Source organism: Gavia stellata, chromosome 26 (genome assembly GCF_030936135.1).
Source record: "Gavia stellata isolate bGavSte3 chromosome 26, bGavSte3.hap2, whole genome shotgun sequence".
Lineage (NCBI taxonomy): Eukaryota > Metazoa > Chordata > Aves > Gaviiformes > Gaviidae > Gavia > Gavia stellata.
Window position 1 is genome coordinate 9,302,524 of NC_082619.1, and position 26,129 is coordinate 9,328,652.

The window sequence follows — 26,129 nt, forward strand, 5'->3', positions numbered from 1 at the left end:
GATGCAGGCGGGAAGGGCTCGGGTGCTGAGGCTGGGTGGGATGTGCTCCCCACTGGAGGGGGGATCGAGGCAGGAAAACAGGGTTTGGAGGGGGTTTGTGCTTCTCTGTGCTAGGTGGGTTGAAGTTCTGGGGCTGGTTAACCCAGGCTGAATTTCCCTCTTGCTGCTTTTGCAGCTTGTTCGCTCCAGTTTCTGTGCCCAGGAGCATCAACATAACCTCAAAGTGGGGGATTCCCAGGGCAGCTTTCTTTGGCTCCACAAAGAAAATCTGCTTTCCATCTCTGCAGAGAGCAAGCCACCTCGGATGGGTGGTACTGGTGTATAAATGATGGGGTTTCCATGCTTGTACCCAAGACTGACCTGCCGAGCTCCGTTTAGGTCCTGCCATCGGGGTGTGATGCCTTCCCTCCCTCCCCTGGGCAGCTTGCAGTGAGCCCAGGGGGCTTGCAGGGGTATATCTGCCTCTCCATTGCCTCAGTGCCCTAACTTATGGGACTGGGCAATAAATCCCATCCTGCTTCCCGGCGATCTCTGCAAATACTGTGCTAATCACTAACTAGAATGGTAATATGAGGTGGTTCAGGGATGGTTTCTTTTCCTGCAGTAAAGATGGCCTCTGCTGTTCCATAGCCCCTCTGCTGACTCCCCAGCATGGAGTTACCCCATGGTGAGCGTCTTGGCTTCTCAGGATAGCTGCTGCTATCCTGGAGGTGTTCAAGGAGGCAGGTGCTGGGAACCTGCTGGATCAGGCGTTTCATCAAGGACTAATCAGGCTCTTCAAGACGGTGATGCTGAGCCTGCCTGATGGGAGCAGCGCTGCAGCAGGCGAGGTGTGCTCCAGCTCCTCCCTTGCCCCCAGCAGCTGCCTCCATTGGTGCTGTTGTGTTGCCTCGGTTGAAGTTTTGCCCTTTGCTGCTGTCTTAGGCTGCCTGGCAGTTTATTGATGGGAAGAAGAGAGGACTGAATAATTTTGGAGATAAAATTTGGGATGTGGTCGGGTGTCAGGGTGACCTGCACGTGTACATCTGAGAGCAGAACTGGCTCCGGCTGTCCCTTAGCCTAGCTGGTGGGTGACTTGGGCATCCTTCATTCACTTCATTCACAGGTGCCCCTGAACCCAAGTCTTGTGTTCTCTAAGGTGGCAAAGCTGCTGCTTTGATTTCCTGCTTGGAGATTGCTGCAGGACAGTGAGCTGTGATTTCCCTGTCTCCCGTTTGATGGCTAATCTCGAAACCGTGGCTCTTTGCAGTCAGGCATCTAGATCACGATTCCCCACTCGAAAGAAAGAGCTATTGATTGAAATTTTCACAGCAACATTACAGCACGCTGACTGGCAGCTCAACAAACTGAATGAGATTAGATTAAGGGGCAGCAACAGGGCAAATAAAAGGCTGGTGTCTTGTTCAGAACAGAAAAGGGAAATGCTGTAATGCAGATGGCCACGGTGCTGTCCTTAACCATCACGTGCAAATTGCTGTTCCTGTCAAGTCGAGCTTTCTTCTTGCTTTATGGGAGAAAAGAGCATTATCTGAGCAAGCAGAGATGTTTTTTGTGGATAACTTCACTCCGGGATAGCGACTTAAGGAATTACCTGGAGTACTCCTCATCGTGCACAGGCTTCCCTGTACCCCTCTTCTCTCCGTTGGATGAGTTGTGGGGAACAGCAGTGAGCATCTCTGCCACTAGAAGGAAGGAAATATAAAAACCTCCGAAGCAGTGCATTGCGATGGGGCTTTTAGGGTTTGTAGTGGAGTGTAGGGACTTCATACCCATGTCCTTGGTTGGCTTATCCCTGCTTGCCAGGGTAGCTGCAGGGCTGTGACCCTTGGGGCCAGCGTGTCATCCCCTGCTCATCCACTGAATCTTATGTCTGTCTGTACTTTTCCTTGTCAGATTGCTTTCCCAGCTGCCAGGCAGCCCCGTTAGAGCATCCTCTGGATCCCGCAAGGGGAGGATTTGCCTTTTTCGTGGTAAAAAAGACTGGAGGAGTAGGTCAACATGAAGGAGCTGCTGCAGCTTAGCTGGGGGCTGATGCGACCTGCTGAAAAAAGTGGCCGTTTCTCCTCCTTGCTGTCGCTGTCATCTTCTTTTCCGGTTTCCCTAAGTGTCTGGTTTTTGCCATATTGACAAGTGCAAAAGAGTTGTATTGATTAATGGAAGCGTTTGCTTTCCCTGCAGAAAGGCAGAGAGAAAAAAGCATCTTTCTTTGATCATTTCCTACTTGTTTGTTGTCACTCTGTCTCCTCAGGCATCTTTTATTTGGCTACCAAGAATGACATGTCTCAGCATCACAGAAGGCAGCTGCGTATCACACCTGTGAGATCAGGAAGGAAAAGACAAGGCCTAGGGTGCAATTTTTGTTCATCAGCGGCAGCTTTCTTCTGCCTGCATAACCACCGCGCTGGGTGTGTTATGTGCTACCGCAGGGAGGCAAACGGTGTTTTCCTGGTGCCTTGTAATGAGGGAGGAGAGAAAAAAACTTTCTTGGGACTTCCCCTTCTAGTGACGGTGCTCTGTTTCCTGATTTTGGGGTCCAGTCTCCTTTGACGGGATCCTTGACCTCCCTAATCCAGAGCCCTGTGCTCCTGATGGAGCTCACTGCCACCTGGTTTTTCCAGCAGCGGTTGTCCAGCCAGATGTGTTGTCGTCTCTCCCCAGGAGAGCACCTGGGGAGCAGATCCCCTTCCACCTTCCCAGGGATGAGCTGCCGTCAGGTTCAACTGGAGCTGACGTTGCAGAAGAGACCAAGTTTTGTTTGTTTTCTAAAAAAAAAAAAAGCTGTAACTGTTTATCTTCTCACTGGGATTCAGTGGAGAAAATCAACTGATTTTGAGGCAGCATATAAAGGCTCTTGGTCAAACTCGGTGTAAGCAAGGAGAGAACACGCAGTTCCCATTCCCATACTTGCTTCTCTCCTCATTTAGTGCAGGATTTGTTTCATTTACTAATTTCATTGCTTATTATCTCAAGCTTTTGACGACATTCCCTTTGTGAAAGAAATGGTTGTACAGAGGGACAGCAAAACATGGAGATAAACTTAAAACCAGTGCCGATAAAGGGATGCTGCTTTAGTGATTCTGTTTCTTGTTCTGGCTGATGCGCGATTTTGTTATCTGAGCGAATTGTGCAGGCTGCGGGAGGGAAGGCTTCGCAGAGCCTGTCAGCATTGTTCGTAGCTCTCTCCAACTGCTCTCGCTGAAGTCGGAGCAGACTTGAATTGGCAAGAGGGTGGTTTTAAAATCTATTGTAAATTAAATTTATTTTTTTGTTTCCCGGAGCATCCGAATAATTAGGCAGCCTGTCAGTGTTTGCTCGTAGCGAGATGCAGGCAGTGCCGTGCCCTTCAAATGATACCTGCAATGCTGTTTAGAGAGGAGTGTTACATTAACTTTGCAGGGTATGGGCAGCATTGGTCCTGAATATGTGGTCTCTTCCAAGGTGAGCAGAGCTTTTGAAGATAAGATGCATAGGCTTAACTCTTTCCAGAGCTGTCCCACCAGAGCCTCGTGGTGCTCTGAAAGCTCACCTTTAGACTTAAACCATTGGTTTAGTTTTTAAAGGCTGTGTTTTGCTAATACAGCAGCACCGATTTGCTGATTTCCACCCAGCTTGGTCATGCCAGAGCTGGACCATGCCTGGAAACTCACGCCATTGGTCATGAACAGGGGTCAGGGCCAGGAGGGTCTGGTCTTGTGCTGGCGACCGGTTGTATGAAAAGCTGAGGAAGGTGGAAGGCCGTGTCCCTGCCAGGGTTGCACAGGCTTAGGTCCAGGGCATGTGGCTCTTAGGGGAGCAGAGGTTTGGAGGAGACCTTGGAAAAGGTGCCTGAAACCTGGCCACAGGGAAGAGGGGTTTTTTATCATGTCAGGTATCTTATATGAGTTCATGCCCTTTCAAAATTGCTGTATTTCAGTAATTGAAGAAGTTGTTCTTCTGCTCGTCTAGGGAAACTAAGCTCGTCGTATTGCGCTGCACCCGTTGGCCAACTGAATTAAAGAAGGGTAGAAGTCTTCAGGGCAATTATGTTCCTACAAGCAAGAGTGACTCAGCGGAGTGCTTTTCCCAAAGGAAAAGCAGGAGGAGTTTGGTTACTAAATGTTGTGCTTGGCAGCAGGCGGCCAAGCCGTGTCCGAGTCCTGGCTGACGAACCCCGATGTGCAGAGCGGTGGCACTGGTCTCCCCAGCTCAGTGGGGAGGGCAGATGGGGTCTGGAGGGGTGAGCTGTGGGCAGGGGCCAAAGGTGGAGACAGGCTTCGTTAGCTCCCTCACCAGTCTGCTATTAGCTGAACCAAGTGTGACAAATCAGGCTGCGTTGTCAGTGGCAGTGAGTGCCATGCTTTAGTTTTTATATTTTTACTGGCTTTAAAGGCTCTGCCTCTTGCTTTCATAAAGCATCCCTTTGATGGTGCGCTGGGGCAGAGGCTAAACCAAGGTGGTCCCCATGCTTTTGCCGAGGAGATGCTGGTGCTGAGGTGCCGGGAGGAGGCTGGTTGTTGTTGGGAGCACCTAGCCAGCCTCGCGCTCTGATCTCCACCTCGTGCTGGGGCTCGGGGTGCTTTTGTGCTGTTTTCTGCCACTGGCAGTTTGTGCGGATAAAGAGTAGCTTGGAAACGAAGACGGTGGGGTCCCCCACCTCAGGACTGCGAAAACACCTGGGACAAGGCTCTCCGCACGATTGATGTAGGATGGGGTTTTATTTCTCCATCATGTGCAACCTCCGCGAGGAGCGATGGGTCAGCCTGACGTGGTGGGAACGCTCTCTCCCTAGAGCTATGGCTTGGTAAAGTACAGCTGCATTTTTAATACTGAGTTCTGCTTCCTCTTTCACTTGTGCAAGGCCAGAATGACCAGACCCCTTTAATTAACTCGCTTTGAGTAGCTTCAAGAGAACGGAGTGTGGTGGCTCCTCAGTCATCCCTTAGGGCAGCCAGCCATCCTTCCATCCATCCATCCGTCTCTGAGATGCACGCTGGTGTCTGTTATCATCAAATTTTGGCAGCTCTTATTCACAATGGAAATCTGTCCTGGGAGAAGCTAATGATCTTAGCATTGAACTTCTTGATTAAGTGATTGATCCCTACCCTTGCCTAGCACTCAGGGACTCTGATGTCCGATAGTGCAAGCTCCTACAGGGATAAAAATAGCCACTGACTTTGTCTATCCAGTGCGTACAGCTATTGCATCGTTTTCCAGAGCATTCAGGGAGAAGCAAGTAGCAGGGGTGTCATCAGAAGTTAGCTCTTGGTCTCCAAAGTGATGGAGTTCTTCAGCATGGCTCCACGAGATTTCCTGTCTCTGGGACACAGCCTGGCTGGGTGTAGGCAGGAGCTGACCTAGAAACCTGAGTGAATGTGGCCCGGCAGAGCCTTTTGGTCCCGGCAGGTCTCCTGTTCAGTGATGCACTGTGCTGCTCCTCGGACCTGCACCAAACGCTGACTGAAGGAATGAGGACGCGATGCAAATCACGCTCCTCCGGAGTGGGCTGTTGGCCTGGTAGGGCTTGGTGGGTCTGCGCTGGGTCACCCTGGGAAATTCAAAGTCTGGCTCCATCGAGACAGCCTATCGTTATTCCTCAGTAATAGTTTCTTGGGTACACTTTACTGCCCGGCTTGTTGCCAAGCTTTGATAAATGAGCTTTGTCAGATAGCCGACTTGCAGATTCACCTCTGGAGCAGAGCTATCAGGTCTCCTTTTCAAGCGAGCTACCCTGTGTCAGCATGAATCAGAGGAAAAGTTGTACATTACCATCAGTGAAGACTTAACACCCACTGGCTTGGCATGAACGTGTTGGCTGGGTAGCCCTTGGCTGATGGCAGCGCAGTGGATGCCTCTGAGGCTCCACTGAGGCTATGCATGGGATGCAGGGACAACAGCAGAGGGTTGGTGGGATCCTATGTGGTGAGCGAGGTCAGTCTTCTCTTGTCTACCTGCCTGGGGTTGTGTGCGTCACTGGCCTTTGAGATGAAAATAAATGTGGTGCTGATTTGATGGATTTTCAGTGACTGTAGTCTCTCTGGGTAAGCAGGTAGAGCTCTGCTGACAGGTTTTTGCTTTGTTTGCCATCTTCCAGTCTCGCTAGACACCCTGAGGTTCAGCCTGGTTTTCAAGCACTGCTTCCCCTCCGCAGGCAGGGAGTGTCGGGGGGTGCAGAAACCAAAATGATAATTAGCCAGACCTCAAAGGGAATATAAGAATATTCCCTAACAGAGTATGAGGTCCCAAACCAGAAGGCTGGAGAGTAAGGTTACAGGTAATAATGGATGTGGAAGGTGTAGGAGGAGTGAAAAAAGCCTAGCCTGCGCTCCCTGGAGACGCAGAGCCCCGGGGTTTAACCTGTGCCGACTACCTTCCTCCACTCAAGGACAGGAAGCTGCTGGAGGGGGTACAGCAAAGGGCTACGATGATGATTAGGGGACTGGAACATCTTTCTTACGAGGAAAGGCTGAGGGACTTGGGTCTTTTTAGTGTGGAGAAGAGAAGACTGAGGGGGATCTTATTAATGCTTCCAAATACTGAAGGGGTGGGTGCCAGGGGGATGGGGCGTCTTTTTTCAGCGGTGCCCAGTGACAGGACGAGAGGTAACGGGCACAGACTTGGTCATAGGAAGTTCCATCTCAACGTGAGGAGGAACTTCTTTACTTCGAGGGTGGCAGAGCACTGGAACAAGCTGCCCAGAGAGGTTGCGGAGTCTGGAGATATTCAAAGCTCACCTGGACGCATTCCTGTGCAACCTGCTCTGGGTGACCCTGCTCTGGTGGGGGGGTTGGACTGGGTGATCTCCAGAGGTCCCTTCCAACCCCTCTCATTCTGTGAGTCTGTGATTCCACCCTTATCTTGCCTTTGTTTTAAGACTTTCTCTTGCAGCTCTAGAGGATAAATGAAATGGAACTGAGTTTATTAGTTTTGCCAGCGCCTGGAATAATTGTGATGCCTTTGGCATGCTCCATCCTGGGATGCAGGCATGCAGCCCTGACCCGCTCTCCGTGCAGGGCGCAGTCAGCCTGAGGAGTTACTGTAGCTGGGGTGCCTACCCACGCTGCTGGGACCCTGAATGCTCAGCAAGTTATTGCTTCCCTGGCCTCCCGCTAGTCTTACCCTCGTTAGTAGACGTTGTTTTGGGGGGTTATTTAAAATGTTTTCCATGACTTTGAAGTGCTGCTTGGTTTTCTGATGCTCTTCTCCCTTGGGCTGTCTGGTGTCCTGTTAGAGCTCAGTGCCGCCAGCCTGACAGATGGAAACTCAAGCTGACTTCACCTGGATCAGGCACTGGGATCATGTCAGGCCTCCAAACTCATCATTGCTTTTCATTTAAAAAAAAAAAAAAATAGAAAAAACCCTTTTCTCTTACAATACTGCGGTGTTTTGGGTGAGTACTGCCTGTTGTCCCGAACACAGCACTGAACTGTGGAGTGCGTGTGCCACTAATGTTGTGGTGGACACTTTGAAGCCGTACATCTACATCCCAGTGCATTTCAGGCTGGCCAGGGAGCATTGCATGCGTTTCTCTTTGTCTGCTGCAAGCTTGCTCCCTGCGGACGTGGTTTTAAATGGAATTGGGGGTCCAGCGCCCTTATTGCCCCATCTGTAGAGGGAGGTCTGTGAGAGACCAGAGGAAGAGAATGTTTGGGAAGCCCGGGCCATGCCCACAGGGCGTGTCTTGCCCTTTCTTTGGGCTTATTTCTTTACTGCCCTGCTGTAAACACTTACAGCTGAATGTTTCAAAGCGAAGGACAGTGGGACACTTCGCTGCAGCTGATGATCAGTGGGGCCCGAGTGCTTCAGTCCTTCAGGGGCTGTTGAGAAGCACTGCCAAACTCTTGGGAAAAAAGACTTTGGTGTTGGCGTTTTGATCAACTGGTTTTGCAGAGTTATTCTTCAGGCTCTCAGCAGTATCCCGCTGCCACGGTGGGATTTGAGCATTCCTGGCTTCCTCTGGCCTTGAGCCTTGATGCAAACCCGGCGACCGTGGTTGGGAAGGCAGGAGAGATAAAGTAGCTTCCCTTGGTGCGCACTCCGAAAGAGAGACCAAAAGAAGAGGGGGAGTAACCTTCTCCTGAGGATGAGCATCTCTTGGTTTGGGCAAGACTGGGTTAATGAAGTGAGTCTGTTAAAGGAGGGCAAATTACAGGTTGTGTAAGCTCCTGCATAGTTGTTCTTTCCAGACACTGTAGCTTAGATTTAGGGAAATGAAGCCTTTATGTTTTTTACCCTCATATCTTTAGTCCTTCCTTTCCCCGTGCCCCGCAAGAGACCAGGGTCCATGGTTTCCATCCTCATTAGTGTTTGGCTTGTCTTACAGGCTGGCAAACGCTCGCGCTGGAGGATTGAACCCCGTAGAGGAGTGATCCCCCCTGAGAGCGAAGTGTCTGTGACCGTCATAGCGAACTTGGATGACACAGAGAAATTCAAGGACGAGGTGAACCTGTTCATAGAGAACAGTCGTTCTTATGTCATCCCCGTCCGGGCTGTTGGCATCGGCACCACGATTGTCACTGACAAACCTTTTGGTCCGGAGCTCAACTTGGGACCCCACTTCAGGTAGGATATCTCTCATCACCCGTTTCTGCCATGGGCTCAGCCAGGAGGAGTTTTGCTGTGGTCCTTCAGGCTAGTTCTCCTCCCGTGCTCAAGGTCCTGGCTCCATTTCACTGAAGCCACAAGAATTCTTTTAGAAGCATTTTATGGCCATTTGAAAGACGTTAGATACCCTCAAAAGCCACCAAACTGGACACCAGTTGCTAAATTGTCACTGAATTGCCCTTAGTTATAATACATTTATTTCCTCACTTTATCAAATAAAGATACGGAGGAAAACAGCAGGTCCCCGAAGCCTCCGGCTGGAAAACGCTGCATTACGAGTATAAACATATTTCCCTTTGCAATAACATGGCTTGCTTTTTCACTCACTGTGGAGTATCATCTTGCAACAGCGGAAAACCGTGGAGGTAGCTTGTTAGCAACTCCTCGACTAAATTAATGGTGCTGCTTTATTTCCCCTCTGCCCGGGAGTCCTGGAGGAGCAGCAGAATTTGTCTTTGCCTTGTATCATCCCTCAGTTCACTCGTCATCCCTGGCTCCCCTGCCGGGCTGCTCTTTATTAGATGTAGTCGCTCTTTCGTCGTTTCTCCTGCCTGCTTTCCTCCCTGTCTCCTCCGTCAACATCGCAGCAGCAGCCCGGGGCACGGGCAAGCGAGGGTGGCTGCAGGCCCAGCTCTGAAAGGGAGAGGAGGAGAGATCTGCTGAGGTTGGGTGGGGTAAATTGGGAGTTTCAACTGAAAGAGCTTGGCTCAGAGGAGGGGATTTATCGATCCTAACAGGCGTGTCTGAAACCAGGCACATCCTTATTAAACAGGGGAGGAAAATAAGCCTTTGCAAAGTGCTGCTCACCTTGTGTTTGGAGACCTTTTGGGGCGAGAGGCATCACCTTCTCGAGGTGCCTGTTCCTTTCCCTGGCGGCAAAGAGGGTCCACAGTGCTCCAATACCTAAAATTTTAGTTGGAGCAGGTTAATCCTACCATAAGCATTTAGGATAGATTTTTAGGGACTTAAATATGCATCCACAAGCCATCCACATCAGCAGGGACATTGCAGGGAGGTTGGTGCTTGTCCAGCGTGTCCTGTGCTCCGTGCAGCCACAAATTGGCTACGCAACACGGGGGACAATGTTAGGGTGGTTCACGTCATCGTGTTCTGCCGCCCTTCACCCGCAGGCTCTGTTTGGAGCTGTTGCCGTTGGTGTCGGCTGCAGAGCTGCCACCGGCTGAGCTGAGGTGGGACCCCGGTAACATCTCTGATGAGTTGGGCTTTCCCAGAGCCACAGATTCTGCATCTCCCCAGAGCTGCTCCAAGCTTTCATCTGTTGCTCTCCACAACGTACACCATGTCATACTAAACTTGTATACATCATTTTTTTTAACAGTCTGTTTCACAGACTAGTTTGTTCTATACTGTTGCTTCTGTGTTTGTATTTAGCTGCTTATGGCAGACAGGCATTTTGTGAGCCACATATTCTGTACCTTTCAAAAAGACACTAACTGTTCCAGGAACTCTTCATTTCCTGGTCATGCTCGGATTTATAGAGGGTAAAAGAATTACTCCAGACTAGCCGGCGGTTAGTGTTTCTTTACCTGAAGGAATCAATTTCCATTGAATATTCATTTGGTTTTATATCTAGCTCTAGTTATTCATCTCTTGTTGTCATTCCATTCCCTCAGCAGCTAGAGCTGGTCTTGCTGCCGTGTTCGTATTGGGGAAACTTCTGTTGATCCCGTGTTCTCAGAGTGCATTTATCTCCCTAAAACACAAAACCAGCTGCACTGTTCAGGCAAAGGGCGATATGTCGGGAGCGATGAGGGCTGGCTGCTCTCTAAGGGATGAGATCCCACCAGCGAGACAAGCGGTGCCCGGATCACCAGATGAGCCTATATACCCCGCAGCCTCCCCAGTAGCGTCTTTGGAGGAAGCCATCTGAGGCAGCAGCTCCCAAGGGGAAGGTGAAATGGCAGTGAAGCTGTTCCTCCCTCCACTTGCAGCCAGGCCAGCTTAGCGTCTGATGCAGCGAGACCTGCACCTTGGAAAAATACTCTGATTATTAAGCCCCAAAGGCTGGTGATGCTCTGTCTGCAGCAACTGAGATGATGTTTGTGTTGGGTCTGGCTGAGATGGAGTTCCTTTTCCCCACAGCAGCCCTCATAGTGCTGTGCTTGGTACTGGTAGCTGGAAGGTGTCGATAAGTCAGCAGTGGTCTGGGTACTGCTGAGCAGTGCTCGCACAGCATCCGGGCTGTCTTTCCGACACTCCCCTCTCACCAGTGGGCTGGGGGTGGGCAAGGTTTTGGGAGGGGACACAGCCAGGACAGCTGACCCAGACTGACCGAAGGGATGTTCCATCCCATACGACGCCTGCTCAGCAATAAAAGCTAAGAGAAAGGAGGAGGAAGGGGGGGCATTCGTTACTACAACATTTGTCTTGTGGAGCAACTGCTAAGCGTACTGAAGCTCTTCTTCTTGGGAAGTGGCTGGACATCACCTGCTGATGGGAAGTAGGAATAAATCTTTTCTTTTCCTTTGCTTCTGCACACAGCCTTTGCTTTTGCTGTATTAAACTGCCTTTATCTTGACCCACGAGGTTTTTTCCATCTGATTTTCTCCCCGCCCTGTCCTGCTGAGGAGGGGAGTGATAGAGTGGCTTGGTGGGCACCTGGAGTCCATCCGAGGTCAACCCACCACAATGTTCTCCATGAAGCTTTTCCTTGCTGTGCACAACCAGACCAGCTGCTGGATGGTGATAAACTTCGGGGCAACCAAGGTCTGGCTCTTGCTGTAGCTTGGAGCTAGGTCAGCCTTTTTGGAGGTGCCTTTATTGCTGAGTGTGCAGTCAGATAACGCCATCAGGGTGCTGAAGCTGGGTGATCGCTGGGAAATAGCAGCTCCCATGACATTTTCCATCTCTGTTTCTCTTCTAGCCTGGATCCCTGCAGTTACCACTTCAAGTTGACCAATAAAGGACGACGCACCCATCAGCTCTATTGGACGACGGAAGGTTTCGCCCCCTTTCGCCTGCGTCATCGTCTCCCGGCCATCAGTAACAGCAAGGGCAAAGATGCCTCCCAGAGCCCCAAACCCGCCTGCCCCGTGTTCAGGCTTCGGCCGCTGAGGGTGGAGCTGATGCCGGGCAAGACCGTGGAGATGACGCTGGAAGGCTTCTCCAGCACTCCTCAGGTGAGGTCCCCCATGAGGGCTGAGCCTTTCCCATCAGATCACGTCCACTGGGACTTCTTTTGCAGCCCCTTGACATTTTCCTGCGAAAATGAGCAAGAGCTTTCCAGAAACTGATTTAATGCCACAAGTTACCATGGCAGCACCAGTTGCTTTTCTTGCTGGCCACCATCAGTTGCTAAGGCTTTTTTTCGTGTTTCTATAGCTACCATAAACCCAACTTGCTGACACCAAAATGCGGGCTGAAGGAAGTATTGCTACTTCAGGGGCAAACAGCAGGTTACAAGGTGTCGTGTGCTGAGGCAGAAAGGAAGGGCAGGGCAAATAAGTTACACTTAGACTAGGAACACAGGCAGAAAGTAGATTAAAAAATGCAAGGTAATATATCTGGGGGAAGCAGTGAGTAAGAGTAAAACAAACCACCTGTGAAGGGAGGGAGTGTCTGGGAGCAGCATCATTTTTCCTCTGTAGACAAACATAAGCCGAGGGCTTGTCTAGCACCGAGTCCTGGAGGAGAAAAACGAACAGGGTGTGTCAGCTCTAATGATCATTCTCCACGGGGGAGCCTGTTCCCAGGGATCATTATACTTGGCAGCTTGACTTTTGTCAATATTTCCATAACAGCTCACCCCAGTCTCCCAGCCAGCCGCGGTGTCCCAAGGGTAGCCAGGTCTTGCAGCACCCTTGGATGGCAGCTGAGAGGGGGGATTTCAGCAGGGTCACTGGGTGTTCTCCCTGGACCCTTCTTTCCAGGGGAAATCCAGCTCTGCAGAGAAACTGCCAGCTAACCCTGGTGTGCATTCCCTGGCTCCAGATGTTTAAGCAACTATGGAATAAATCCCCATTAAGCTCCTGCTGATAGCAGTGCTTTGAAAGGTGTTTTAAAGGGTTGCCTCAGTAGCAGCTTGAGGAAGACTTGATTACTGACTCAGTTGACTGTGGTGGGACTGTTCCTGTGCAGTTCTGAGCCCAAAGGTTTTGCTGAAGAGGGAAAAAGGTACTGGAAAGGAAACAAAGTGATCAGGGCACTGGTGAGGGTGTCTTGCCTGGAAAGGCCAAAGGGCATCTGTGAGCTCAGCTGTGGCTGCCTGGCTCGTGCAGTCAAAGCCCAGACCCTGGGAGTGGGCTTTCCACCTTACTTGGGTCTGGAGAACTTAAGACTCTTCAGGTTGGCCAGAAGCCCAACTGCCTGCACTGCCTGTGCAACGCAGATGATTTTGGAGAGTGTAGGCTCCAATGAGGAGTTGGGTTGTGGTGTTGTACCAGAGGGAAGAGTGAGAAATGACGGGAGGAATTTGGGAAAGTGAAACCATGAGAAATCAGGAAAAAGTCTTGAACGCAAGAGCATCCCGCTTCAGCAGAGGGTTTTTGTGTGGAGTGCAAGACATCTCTTTTCTGGGGAGATTGCTTTTAAAACCAGCTTTAGGAGGGCACAGTACAGCCTTGGAATGAGTGATCCCCTCTTTACCTGAAGGCAGGCTGGCTAGTTGGGTTTTTCCCATGGATCCTTTCCACTAAGCTTCCAAGGGGAGGGTTTGCTGGCATTTGCCTTTCTACACTTGTTTCCCTTAACATAGTTACGTATTTTTTAATCCATTCCTACAGCCTTCCATAAGCATTATGCTTAGCGATGGGGCACATCAAATCATTATTTGGGGCAGGGATTATTACAATTGTAGACAGCACATGACTCAAGTGCCTTTTGCGGATGTTGGGGTGTAGTGTTATGGACATTTGAGTGCAGCATAAATAGGATGCAGCATAGGAAGAGAGGGGGCTGTGACTGTAACTTTATGGCAGTAATAGCTGCTGATGGCCAAGATCCCATGGCATGGTTTTTATCCAGGCTATCAAAATCCTTTATGTCCATGGTCAGGTGGCTAGCAACTGCAGGGTGTTTTCTGGACGCGCTGCTAGCACCCGCTGAGTGACGTGTGCCTCTTGCATGCAGGTGGTGAAGGAGCGGCTGCTGTGTCATGCCATGGTGGGGAGCAAGCCAGGGAGGGCACAGATCATGCAAGTGGATGTCACCTGTGAGTTTGTTGTTCCTGTTGTGCAGCTATCCTCCAGAGAAGTCACTTTCCGGGTGGAGAAGGTAAGTCTTTGGATTGCATGCTGGCATTGAATAGCTTGGCTGATGACTGAGAGCCCGTGGGGTGTGTGCGCTTGTGTTCAAAGGAGGAAGTTAAGTATCTTCTCCCAGTCCTTGGGGCTTTCACTATTGATTTAAGCAGGACAAAGCTTTTGCCATTAACACCGAGATCATTATTTCACTCCTCTGGGCTGGGGGACAGTCTCAGCAGCTCTATTCTGCCTTTTTTGTTGTGGAGACAGAATTGAGCTGCTGAGCCCAGGGCAGAGGGTGAGATGTGTGGGACCCCCGAGAACAGCGTGGGCTTTGCTCAGCCACCTCGTGTGCTGGGGCTGCAGCTGAGCGATGCTAAACCCGCTCCTCACCCCTCCTGAGGCGCTTTGTAAAATAAGTGAGGACATTTTTAGGGATGGGACTGTTTCTTAACTTCACCAAAGTAAAACTGAGATTACAGCTGCTCCGCTGAGGGGGATCGTGGCCACTTGTAGAGAGACACCAGTTTCTGTACTCAGTATAACGGGAGGTTTTTAAGGATCCTCCAAGGCACGGTGAAGTCTGAACACTGATCCTGTAGGGGAGCTGAGAAAAACTGATTTAGCTGTCAACTCCTCAGGCTGATGAGGAAAAACTGTCATCTCTTGTCTCTCTCTGCCTTCTCTGCTGTTGGTATGGATGCTAGCTCTTTGCATTTCCCCAAGCCTCACTTTCTTCAAAGGACCCACAGACGTCCTTCAGCCGCAGCGGTGATAACACCAACGTGAAGCAGGTGCCCTTTAGTCTCTGGATCCTGACTCCTGCATCATCTTTCCCTCTCCCGCGAGGAGTCTGAAAAAGAGAAGATATTTCATTATTTAGTTTCTGTGTTTTCAGGTCTCTCCTCTGGTTCCCAGGCTTCCAGAGAAGCACGAAATCCTGTGAGCAGGCAGTTCAGATTTATTTAGAAGCTTTTCAGCTCTCCCTGATGTCTGCCTGTGGTCTGCTTGATGCCACGCGCTCCGATTTATCGAGCGTTACGACGCTGCAGCTGTTTGATATCAATACACCCAGAACTAGTTTCCCAAACACTGCCTAGTTTATATAAACCATGCAGGAAGCCCAGAGCAATGCGTAAACAGGAAGAAATAGCTTAGGCTGAGCTTGAGCTTTGAGGCTACAGACACCTCGTCACTGTAGCAGGGGCGGCAGGAGACACGTTGCAAACGAACTGTTGAGGTTTCTCGCTGGCTGTATGTGCATGGAAATGTTCAAAGCTAACCGTAGGCTACTGCAGGCTCTCCACTACAGGCCAAATCCTGCTTGCTTTTCTCCTCTGACTAGCATCACTGCTTTTATGAGGCTACTAGAACCGATAGGCTTATAAGAAATGACCGTATGTGCGTGAAAAGTCTTGTGCCATTCCGCCCAAGAGAGGGTACAAAACTGGAGACAAACGAACTGGGTTCACTTTCTCTTTTGATCTTGTTCAAGCAGCTGCCTCATCTCAGGGTCCTATGCCCCCATCTGTACATGAGACTGTTTCCCTGTCCCCCGGGGGATGCTCTAGTTTCTAAAGATGAAAAGCATCTGATCTACTTCAAGGAAACCTTTCTAGAAGGGTAGAAGTGAATAAAAATAGTAGATAGAGGTGTATGCTCTTCTGGGGTTGAAAAACTTGAAACGCATCAGAAAGGAAAGGACGTCCGTGGTCGCTTCAGGTTGTTTTTTTTCCTTGTCTCCTGTTTCTGTAGCAACGCGGTGATGTCCTTGCTCTTCAGCACAAGCCTCTTTCTTTAAAAAACAACTCCTCCCTGCCACTCAGCGTTGTCCTGGCCCTAGAGCAACCCTTCATGATCTGCGATGCCGACCAGCAGCCCCTCCCCGCAGATGTTCAGGTGAGCAGCCGTGGACCTTCGTGGTGGTGGGGTTTGAAGAGGGAGGAGTGTGGTGGTGCGTTTCTGTTGGGAGGTCCTCTGGTAGAGAGGTTTATTCTTTAGAATCAGCAGTAGACTGGCCCGAACTAAATTAGATTCAAAACAAGTTGCTGAAGGAACCAAAATATCATCTGAATTGGGGAAATATGTCCTGGCTCTAAGCCATGAGGAGAGCGGAGCGTGCAGCTAGGTCTGGGCATGCCATGTAGTAAAGGTGTCTCCTGGAATCCATCCTAGCTCTCCAGCAGCCATCCAGATAACCTCAAGAAGCAGCTTGCTCCCTTCAAGGGCAGCCCTGCTTTCCAGAAGGCTGAGGATGCTCCTCCAGTTGCTCCCCGGCACCTGCCCCATTGTTGGTGGAAGGTGTTGGGTATGGACTCTGCTAAACGTGTTGTGGTAGGCACGGCCACCGTTTCTGTGCCGTGCCAGTGACTAGCACCTGCAAGGGTGAGGCTGCAATGCCGTTGCGCTTGTGCTGTGAGGAAAAAGATGTTCCTCTAGAGTCAGGGCAAAAGGCCCTGGCTTGCCAGAGTGCTGGTTTGGTTATGTATTTAGCGTATAGCTTCTGTGGGTCCAGAATTCAGGAGAACAATATTTACTTCCCTCTTGTACTGATGCAGAGCCCAGAGGCATGAGCCTGAGATAGTCTCAGATGAGAGCGGTGTGGTGCTTGCGGGCACGTGCACGCTGTAAAGAAAAGGAAGGATGAACTGAGAAGGCCACGTTGGGGTCACATGTTGAATATTTACACGTTTCATGCCATCAGACCTTGGGACTTCATCACACTGGTGCTTAATACTCTTCATCTCCTTGCAGCCCATGAAGCTGGAGGTCGGGGAGGAGCTTCACCTCTCCATCAGATTTAACCCCGCTTTTGAAGAGCATTTGAACACCTCGGTAGCAGAGAAGGCTCTGAAAATACACTTTCTCGAGCACCCTCATGAGGAACAGGTCACCATTCGGGGAGAGGTCTACTTCCCGAATCTCCACATCCAGACCACGGCCCTGGACTTCGGCTGCATCTTGAACGACACTGAAGCTGTCCAGTATGTTGAGATGACTAACTGCAGCCCGCTGCTTGTCCAGTACCACTGGTCATTCCTGGTGGAGAGCCACGCGAAGCAGATGAGGTACGTGCACCAATGCCCTTTCCTTGAAGCTCTTCTTCCTGGTGTCCTGTTTGTACTTTGCCAAGACCAAGCTGTTTGCCTGGGATCCGACAAATTGCCTTCAACTTTCCCTTGTGGAAATAACACCTACCAGGTGTGGTCAGGGTCAATGCGTAGGGAATAGGTGATCTCCACCAGTTTGATGCTGGGAAAGAGGCAGCGTTCTCCAGCCAAGCTGGGACCGTGAGACATGACCAACACTTTTCGCATAGCCCGTAGCCTAGAATCCTGCTTGGTGTCTGGAGCTACAGAGCCATGCTTAGGCTCTTGGAGAAGCAGATCTATAACGGGAGCTCTCTTCCTTCCCTGCCAACCCTACTTGTCGTCATGTCATACAAAGAACCTACACAGGCACTGCCACCAGAACGCTGTGCTGCTGCCCCAGTCTCTTGCTGCTGGTTTGCCGTAGCCCCCGTACTGGTTCCCCTGGGAAGGAAATCTGGTGTGGAAAGCTGCTTTCTCAGACCTTTGTGGCCTGAGGCAAATACCACCTTGGTGAAGTGAGTTTTCATCTGCTCAGCTGCACGTCATATTCGCCAAACAGCTCTTTAGTGTTTTACAGCGAAATGGCAGGTCCTGCTGCAGCTTCGGGTACAGCTGTAGGTGTTGGTGGGAGGACTTGTCTGAACATCCCCTGGGAGCAGGGCCACCCCGCCCTGGTCTGTGGTTTCCAAGCCAATCTTGCAGTCATGCCGGAGCACATCTATAAACAGATTTCTAGCAGTTCCTCCTGCTGTGGCCTCTCTACATAGTACAAAAGTCTAGTCTGGGCAGTTTTAATTACAGTCACAAATGGTTTGTCCATAATGCCCTAGGAAACCGAGCAAAATCACCCATTGTGCGTTGAAGTGCTGCTATTACAAATACCGGAGATCCTCAATAAACAGTTTTGTTCAGGGCATTGGGATCTGTCTCAGAGGAGACAACCTACTGGGAAGTGGAAATTAGCTATGGCTATGAGGAGGGCTTGGGGGGAGAAGACCTGGGCATTGGGGTAGCCCGTCCACAGCTGGCTCTTGCCAAGTAACAAGAAGTCTTTAGTGTGGCCCTTCTTGATGCACGACACCTTCAAGAACAGACCCTAAAATGCAGAGGAAAGTCTGCAAAGCAGGTGGAGGGAGGCGGGCAGGGGAAGAGGAGCAGGGCTGTAAGCTCTGCTTGGAGGCCCCTGTCATCTCCTGGTAAATTAGATTAAGGTTTAATGACAAGCTAAAGGGAAAATCTAATTTTGATGATGGAACAATGCATATATTTTATAATAAGAGAAACAAACACATTACAGTGAAGCCTGTGTGGAATTAATTTCCTCTGGGGCCACTTGTTGGCCGGTTGCCTGTTTATCTTTACTCTTATTTTTTTCTAGAACCACTTTAGGTTTTTGAAAATGCGAATGCTAAATCAGCTCTCAGCTTTTAATTACGCCGTCTCCACCTACATTGGCTTTGCTGGACCCGAGTCTGCAGGTGCTCATTCTTCCAGTGGGTGCAGAGTCACCCGACTCTGCTGAGTCCTGAGCATCTGGCAGGATAGCAGCCTCTGCTCCACAGGGTTTGGCATAGCCCCTTTGCTGGCTCGTTAGCACTGTGGACGTTAAGACAGCTCCCTTCTCTGCTCTGCATATTAATTAAGCAGTAATGTACTCTCTCCGGGTCCCTCAGCAGACACCATGTGATCCTCTGTGGCAGAGCTGGAAATGAAGATGGTCTCCAAGCTATTAACACCTCAAATTGCTCATTAAGAGCCCTGCAGAAGGGCAATATGTCAGATATTATTCCTGGCCCACATTAAGCACTGTTGGTATTCTAAATTGTCAGATCAAACTAACTCAGTCTGCCGTTGAGGGAATCAAACATCAGGTCTCAGGAAGGTGAGATCAATAGAATTTAACCGTGCATATATCTAACCTTGCTGGAGCCGATCATCAGAGACTCCCAGCGTCAATCAGACACATATATTTATTTTGGCCAGAAGAGAAAAGTGTTGTTTCTCTGCCTGGACAAAGTGCTGTGTGCTTAGATCTCTTTTTTTTTTTCTCTTCTAATTGTTCAACCCATTTTTTCTCCTTGCTCTTTAGTCACTGCTGCTACTTTGAGCAGAGCAATCATATGAGCAACACAGTCCAACCGTTGCTGTGTGGTTGGACATGCCCAACTCATGCCAGCCCATGCCCCTTCTCTGACACTGCTGAGCTGTAAATCTCTCATGGTTACTCTTCTTCTAGACCTACGTGGTTAGAGACAAACTGAGAATAGGCTCTCCTCACCCCTTGGACCTTTGATAGCTCAAAGCCGAGTTAAGCCTTTGCACCAAGATGTTTTCTGCAGCGTTGGAGTGGATCTCCAGAATCGCCCAGGAGGAGATAGTAGATCTGGAGTCAAATTCAAACATTTCATCACCTTTCTTACCTTAAAGGTTTCTTGAAAGACTGCTTTGTCCCCCTTTCTAAGGGCAGTACCCAGCTTCTCAGCTTTGTTTGGGATTCCCATCAAAAGGAAGACATTAAATGCAAAGGGTATACAAGGATTTTCTTAGAGACCTGTGACAAAGGCTCATCCCCAAACTTAGCTGTTCTCTAGAGTTTTCATCCTTCATTAAGGGTCCACGCCTTGTCATTTCCTTTGAGCGTTGCTGTTCCTGCATCACCTCTTTGTCCCCTTCACGCGAGCCATGTTCCCTCCCTGGGATAGAGCTAACACACGCCGTGTGGTCCGTGTGCCAGGATGGATCAGCAGGAGCTCTGCACTTCCATGGCACATGTCAAGCCCCCTCCGTGCGTTGATCCGACATCTCTGGAGAGTGGGAACAAGACATTTGGCTACAAAGCCAGTGTAATGAATTGCCAGTAGATTCTTTGGGAAAGAGTTTGTTGGCCTAAACATCTAGAAAATGACTCTTCCCTTTCCATCCAGGATTTTCTTGGGCAATTTGTTTTGAACAAACCAGCAGCCTTTCTCCTCCCAAGTGGATCTTCCTGTAGTGTTAGTAATTCCTCATGCCTCTGCCCTCTCTCCTTCCATGTCCCCTGGCAGGTTGCACTGCAGGGACCCTGCGAGCCAGATCTCAGCCTTGGTATACTGATAAAAAAAAACCCAAATCAATTCTGTGTTGTATTTGATGAGGTTTTTGCTTCGTTGTTTTTATAGCAAGGAAGAAATGGAAAACGTAGACGGTGAAAAACAGCGCAAGGCAAAAACCTGACAGCAGTACTCTGTCAGCCACCGGAGGGGAGAGGTAGCAACATCAGCAGTGAGAATATACATCAGACATGCACACGTCCACCGTGCCCCTGATGCTGGGGAGTCTGGGATGGGTGACAGTAGAGCATACCCCCTTCTCACCCCGCAGTGCAATCAGCTCCTCGGGGCAGGACGTTTTGGGCTTTGGTAGTCCCATGGGTGCTATTTCTCCTGCTTAAATCCCATGGGTAACTCAGAAAAGGAGGACTGAGTCGTGATGGAAATGTGCTGCTGAAGGTGTCCTTCAGCCGTGTGTGGTTTGGCAGCAGCTGAGAAGCGGTTTGCTCGGTGTAACAGAGAAGTGGCCTCTTATTTCTTGGAGACGGAGTCTCTTGGAGCAAGGGCTGGGTGCCGGGAAGGCTTCACTTCTGGGGTGGCAGTCTGGCTGCCGTGAGCGGCTTATGGAGAGGCTCTGTACTTGTGGACAGAGGCACTGGGGAGCTGAAGCAAGGGAGACTTGGGGAAATTTGTGACCTGTTCCCCTCCAGAAAGGATGAAAAGTTAAATACAGTGAGTGCCAAGGAGGGGTTTGGAGCCAGGAGTGAGTGAGCATATGTTGTTGCCAAGTCTGTATTAGAGACATAAACCCATCTACTCGGTGTGGTACGGTGATGCTTTATCAGAACGAAGTTTGGAGTGTGATGATTTCCTATTTGGAACATGTCTGTAAACTTCTTTCTTCTCTACCTTCACCTTCAGCATGGTGACCCTCACCATGTACCCTCCACCTTTGCGCCTTCTAGCATGACACTGCTTTTTCCCCAGCTCATTTGCTGGGAAGCTGCAGGTTTGCGACAGCTTCTGCTGCCCCGGGGCTTCGCCCAACGGTTTCACTGTTGAGCACCTGGAGGACTTTTACCTGGGCCATCGCAATGGAGGTTGGAGCCCAGAACGGCTGCGTGGGAATCACTTCAACTGTTACACTTGGGTTTTCTGAGGCTCAGCCTCCTCCTTTGCATGAGGGTGACAGACCCCAAGAGCTTTCATTTGGCCCGGCAGACTGGGGAGCAGCCCCAGGGTGTTGGAGGAGTGGATTGAGGGCAGGGGAGGTGAAGGAGAAACTATTGCTTGGGTGGAAAGCGCTGCATGTCCCCGCCAAGGTGCTGTCAGGCAGCTGACTCTCTCCCTGACTTTGTCCTGTGCCATCAGGACGAAGCGTGGGAGATATCCATGTGCCATCCGTGCCCTGAGTGGGCTGCGGTTGGACGGGGGTTGCCTTCTGGTCTTACAGCTGGCCAGCAAATGCTGGCTGGAAGGTGACTTCTTGCTCAGCCAGCGATGTTCAGCTAGGGAACCTGGGGAGCAGCCGACTTCTCTCTTTGCTTTCTGAACGTCTTCATTACCCAAGACATGCAGTGGGAACCCGAGGTACGTTTGCACTGCAAACAACGTCCCTCTCCCTATAAACGCCGTTACGCCTGTGCTGCCTGGATGGCTCATGCTTTAATTGCCGCTGGGCTGCTGCTCAAGACCCCGTCTCTGCAGAGCTTTACTGTTTATGCAACAAAATGTTGATTTTGGGGGGGATTTTTTTTGTTTGGTTTGTGGGAACAGCTTGCTGTCGTAGCCTGGCTGAGGCAGAGCGACAGCATCGGTTCGGGAACCGAATCCTGGGTGGCAGGATAGGCTATTTGCACCTGTTTATTTGCTGAGCTGCTGTCACTGCATCTGGTGATGATGAGTAAGGTGACATAATTTTCCAGACTTCATTTCTCTTAATCTTTCCAGCTGTTTCTAACCCATCACACTTTTCCTACATCACGCAAGCTGTGCATCAAACAGTGTTCCTTAAGGGAAAATCTGTCTGAACCCGCTGGCATTGCTCTGCCCAAGAGTGTCGTTTCTAGTATTGCTGTGCTCTTTGGTACATCCCTGTCTTTACAGGGGAGCTGAGAAACCTTTAAACTCTTAGGAGTAGGAGCTCAGGCCAGATTTGAATCCACGTGTCAAATCTTCACATGTTTTTGGGTATAAATCTGCCCTGGGGATTTTTGTGCTGATTCCTTCTAGTCCAAGGCGCTTCCTAGCACACAGGTGATGGAGAGCTCAGCTCCCTGCCGGTCCCGTCTTCAGCCCGGAGCTGGCTGCTGCCGAGACAGGGATTTGCAGCAAAAACCCTTCCAGAGAACAGGGATTTTGTCGTGTGTGAGGCTGGACAGTGAAGCTAATGCTCTTCCTTCTCTCTTTCCCCTCGAGAGGCTGATACCGGGATGGTGGGTGGACAGCATGGGTTTTGGGTGGGTTTCAGATCCCTTGGTGCTTACTGGCTGGTTTAAGGCAGACGAGGAGAGTACCAGTGAGGGATATCGTTTCCCAAGACATCATCAGGCATTTCTTTTTCAGAAAGTGTGGGATCTATCCGGCGTGTGCCGGTGCTGTGGTTTCCTCTTCTATCACTGAGGAGGCCGGAGATTGTCCCAGCGTGGAGCAGAAGTAATGCTTGCTGTTCCTCTCAAAGTCAGGTGGCCAAAGCCAGCGTTTTGGTCCCCAATGGTTTCTTTGGCCACAGCCGCCAGCTCCATGTGCTGTAGGTGAGGAGCCACTCCATGCTGCCATAGACTCTGTTAAATGACCCTGTTAAAAAAAAAAAATCATCTGTCATCAGCTGGCCCGTCTCTTCATGTTTAGTGAATGTTTAGTGAAACATTGGAATAGGCTGCCCAGGGAGGTGGTAGAGTCACCCTCCCTGGAGAAATTCAAGGAGCGTGTAGATGTGGCATTGTGGGATGTAGCTTGATGGACATGGTGCTGTGTGGTGTTGGGTGTGTTGTGGCTTGTTGTTGTTGTATGGTGGGTTTTTGTGGGGTTTTTTTTTTTGTGGTTTTTTTTTTTTTTTTTTTTTCCCCCAGGTTGGACTTGATGATCTTACAGGTCTTTTCCAACCTTTGTGATTCTGTGATTCTGTGATTCATCCCTGAAAATAGCCGCGGTGTGAAGAACTGCCATTCCTACTGCCCTTGTAGCTGCAGAGGAGCGTTGGTTCATAGAATCATAGAATATCTCAAGTTGGAAAGGACCTATAAGGTTTATTGAGTCCAACTCCCTGCTCCTCGCAGGACTATCTAAAACTAAACCATTTGACTAAGACCATTGTCCAGATGATCCGTGAACTCTGACAGATTGCCGTGCTGCTCGCGGAAGCAGATGGATTGTCTTTGCCCACTCAACAAACAAGTAGCAATTGGGTTACGAGAGTATGGCCCCTGTATTCAAACAGCCCTGGTGAGGACTTTGGGATGTTGGGGAGGTATCGCCGTAGATCTACATTTCCTGACTCGGAGAGGGAGGCAGGCAGGGGCGAAGAGAGGGGAACCCTTTAGCTCTCTACAGCAGAGCAGCTTGGGGAGGACTTCAGCTCACAGGGAGATTTCATGGGGCTCCGTGAAGAGCAGGGCAGCCCAGTGAGGTGCCCACCGCAGAGTTAGTGGTGTGGGCTGGTGTGAGAAGGATTGATTTATTCCCCACCGTCTGCTTTGTGTAGTGGAGGGAGGCAGGGGTCCCTGGGGGGTCAGGCACCCCAAGGGTCCTTCTGGGCCAGCTGGCATGCCATGCGTTTTCGAGAGCGCCTGACTCAGTCAATGCCGCCTTTTCAGCCGCTCTGCCCTCGGAAGAGTCATCTTTCTCCTCTGCAGGAAACCTTTCCAACTGTGAGCTTGCTTTGCTTGCTTCGTCTTCAGTGGGAACTGTCCCCTCTCCCTCGCCCGCTTGCTTCCGTCACCCCACACTTGTCCTCAGCTGTCCCCGGTGTCGCCTGGACCAGGCCAACCCTGTCCGGTCGTCCCTCGCCCCGTCCCCAGGAGCTCAGTGGGGCCGTTGGACTGTGAGCACGTTTCCTGGCAGTACATCTGCCTTGCTCTGGGTAAAGCAGGGGGTAATTCTGTTGTACTCTGTGAGTGACCTTTAATTAATAACTCAGCAGCCATGTTAACTAGCCTTTTACACCAACCCTATAAATCAGGGTGAAAGCCACGCTCAGCCTTAAATCTGTGATTTCTGCTGGTGTGACAAGCCCTGTTCCTTCTGGACAGGGGATGGATGGCGGTGCCAGCATACTCAGCGAGGTGGAGCTTCAGTGTGTGTCTGATTGATTTTGGGATGCGACCCTAGGAAGTCTATTAAACTGGAGCTTTCCTTGGTTTGTTTTTCATTCTGCCTTCGTTATCGTTGCTGCTTTACCTTCTCCCGCTTTTCACTGCGGTGACCTGCTGTGGAGTCCCACTGGGAGGGCGCGCTGGGCTGTGGCATTGCTGCCCGCCCGGGACGTGCCGGGCAGCCCGCATCAGTGCGGGCCGGTGGAGACACCTTCTGGGGTTCCGCAGAAGTGGTCGAGACGAGCAGGGATGTTTCCCCCTCGGTGAGGACTTCAGGATGTGCTCCATCTTTTCATCTCCCTCCTTTTCCACGCTCTGCTCTTGGCACCCTGGAGGGACAGGGATGCTAGCTGGTGGGCAGAAGAGCCCAGGGACACACTGGTCCTCAACCCCCAGGATGCCTCAGCTCAAACTTGAGCTTCTTTTTGACTTCTTGTAGGGTGAAGCTGGCCTGCCAAGCCCACCCAGCCTGCTCCCTGTGACCTCAGGCTCTCTCCTGTTCATCCCTTTCACAAACTTGTTGAGATCCAGCTTTGGTCTCCTGCAGCGTTTCCCCTAAGGAGAGGCTAGATCAGGAATCTCTCTCTTCCCATGGCTGGGAGCCTTCTGCTTGCCTAACGCTCCCCGAACCAGCCTGCTGCTCTCAACTGGTTATTCTCAACCAGTTCTTTGGCTCCCCCCCGCTTCCTAGTATTTTTAACCATTGCAGCCATACCCTTCTTGGTTTGCCAAGCTCTCAGGCTTGACCCTATGAAGGTGAATGTCCAGATCCCTGCCACAAAGAGAGCTGGAGCACATCTCTCCTCCTTTGCTCTCAGTTACGGGGGTCAACACAGTTGTCTGTTTGCAGAGCCAATTTTTGAAGTAGCTGGTAAGATTGTAATTGGTGCTGATTACTTTAAATAGCATCTCCAAATTACAGCTGTTGGGGCTCGTTTAATTTTGAACAAAGATGACAAATCATCTTTATCGTTAGAGCTACTGATTTGTTCAGAGGGACCTTTGGCCGGAGTCTGATTAAGAAGCGTTTTTCTGTCTGATCGAGAAGCCGGAGCTTCCTACCGCCTCACCTGATGCTTCTAAATCACCTGGCTGATGTGCAAAGCATGAGGAAGGAGAGGACTTAATGGGTAGTGTTTTGCCATCTGTAAAATGAGAGCAAGTCAGAATAACTCCGGTGAAGTCAGTGGAGACTTCTTCCAGGGCTATAACTTGCCAAGAGGCAAGTACTGCTGCCGAAGGGTGATCTCCAGCAAGACCCACTGTGCCTGCAGTGCTGGTGGCTGGCCCTGACTCAGCTTAGGCTGGACCAAGGTGGCTGAGGAGCTTTAGCGCCTGCACCCTGCAAAACCAGACCAGGCACATCCCGTGGGAATACTCTGAGAGAGGTACAAACCACGTCAGAAGAGCTTGAGGGGCCTCAGCTCCTCCTCTGACTCTTTTGATCAAAAGTGATGGTACAGTTGAGGTCAGTGGGCTTCAGCAGGAGCCGAGGACTCTCGGCGCACCCCAAAATCAAATCCTGTGGCTCCTGCTTGGAAGGTGCTGGAGCGTTTTGGTTGCTGCCCCAGGAATGTGATACTTCTCTTCAGTAGTAACATCCCTGCATCCATTCCTACACAATTTCTATTTTCAAAGAAGAAATCAAAATTCTCCCTCATCTCTCAAAAACTGACATTTTTTTTGACTCAAGTAAGTGGCTCTTAAAACTGCTTATTAACTTTGAGTTAATTAATACTCGGTCACAGGGGGAAATCCCCAGGACCGCTCGCTGCATTCAGATGAACGCCGAATCCAGCTTAATCATTTCCAGCGTGTGCGAGACAGAAATTGGAGGTGTCGGATCTCACTGCAGTGATGGTGCTTCTCTTCTCTCTCTCTCCACTGCCTGGTCTGAATTTCAGTGGATGGTTC

General features: G+C 50.5%; 1 pseudogene; it reads left to right on the forward strand.

The window, feature by feature from the left end:
* Nucleotides 1-26,129, forward strand: part of LOC132319254 (hydrocephalus-inducing protein homolog) — a 121,355-nt pseudogene that overhangs the window by 39,355 nt on the left and 55,871 nt on the right.